The sequence below is a fragment of the Populus euphratica genome, unplaced genomic scaffold (genome assembly GCF_000495115.2).
Source record: "Populus euphratica unplaced genomic scaffold, PopEup_1.0 scaffold389.1, whole genome shotgun sequence".
Classification (NCBI taxonomy): domain Eukaryota; kingdom Viridiplantae; phylum Streptophyta; class Magnoliopsida; order Malpighiales; family Salicaceae; genus Populus; species Populus euphratica.
The window spans coordinates 76,249-78,046 of NW_011500152.1; positions in this window are offsets into that span (position 1 = coordinate 76,249).

A 1,798-nucleotide genomic window follows, 5' to 3' on the forward strand; every position below is an offset into this window, starting at 1 on the left:
TTAAATGGATAAATTATGTGTGTGTATGTCCATATATACTAATAATTATATCCTTTTTTATGAAATTACCTTTCAAACTCTCAATTGCTAAATTTGTGAAACCTGCTACTGCAAAACAAATATAAATAGGTGATAATCAAAATAAGCGCATTGAATAAATAGGGCATTTTTTAAAAAAAAATAGAGCAGAAAAATCATGAAAATTAATTGAAAAATATATATAAAAAACATCTTGGTTCAATTCGGTTCAGCTTATATCCAAACCGAACTTTTCATGTCTCGAATTTTTCTCCACTGTAAGCCTAGAAATGCTTTTATTTACAGATATGTCTAGTATTTTGCTCTCAAAGAGTCAAAGATCCATTTCATATCCATTTAATCACTATAAATACTTGAGAACACTTAACTTCGTTTTGTTAGAAATAGATTGAAAATCTTAGTTTGATTCTATGTTTAAGAATTTTGATGGAGCTGGGCTCGCTTGGTTTAAAAAGCCAAATAAAAAACATAAGCCTGAAAAAGCTATTGCAATAATAAATTATATATTTTTTAATTAAAATATATTAAAATAATATATTTTTTATTTTTAATATCAATATATTAAAATTACAAACACGTGAAAAGAATAAACTTGATGATTAATTAAAGAGCAGAGGAAACCACCAAAACAACCACTCCTTAATTTTCACCACGGAAAGAACCTATCATCTTTAAAAAATAAAAATAATATATGAAAATGATATATGAAAATGACATATATGAAAATCACATCAACTTTTCCAGAGATATCTCCTTCCGTGTTTGAATGGTCATAAAAGGAAAACATGTGTTCTATAAATGTTCTCTTGATTAAATAATTTAAAGAGAAGAATCTTTCAATCCGTGAGTTCATGACAAACAAAAATGGGCCTACAAAAGCATCAAGTTTGGCCGAAAGGAATGTTTCCTTTTCCCCCCTCTTTTTTTCTATCTTTTTTTTTTTAGGGATTCCATGCATGAATCTTCTGGATAAGTATTATTGTGGAAAAATTGGTGTTTTAGTCATAATAATAATATTAGTTATTGTCTTATACCATGGCTATCACGGTTATAGACAGTATCATTGACTTAGAAAATTACTGTATATTTTTTTTCATAGCCCCACATAACTATGCATTAGCCATAGAATAAGTTATGGAAATAAAGCACTGCAAATTACTATCAGTCAATTGAATATTATATCAAAAGAAATCAAAGTACATTTCAATGAAAAATATGATAGTGCCAAAAGGGACTCCCTTTTATGTGGCCTAAAAGTGCTGCGAGTCCCAAGTTGTGTGTTCTTCTAAATCTCCTGCATAGAGGAGGCAATGGTCTGCATCAAGAACTTACTTCTCTTTACATCCATACAGACCATGAAGTTGAACCTGCCTCTCTGCTTTCTTTGTTGGCACCTCGTCAATGGATTGGGATGAGAAAAAGTAATGTCAGAGCTTAATTGAGATTTCAAGGATGCCCTTTTCCCATCTTTAGAAGATTTTTCTAATCTTGAGCTCATGCTTTTCTCTTATCTATCAATTTTGCTAATTCGAATTTAAAAGCTAGAAATCATGAGGTAGGCTTTTGCACCAAGTAACGAACAATACTAGTAAGATCCCTTCATTTTCGTAGAGACATAGGACATAATTCACATGGAAATAATAAAATCTTGTTTGGGCTGTGCTTTGATAATAGTAGAGCTCATCAGCATGTTCATAGTAGCGAGAAGTTGAACTAGCATGGAAATTAAAAATGATTACATAACAGGAGGAAACCATTA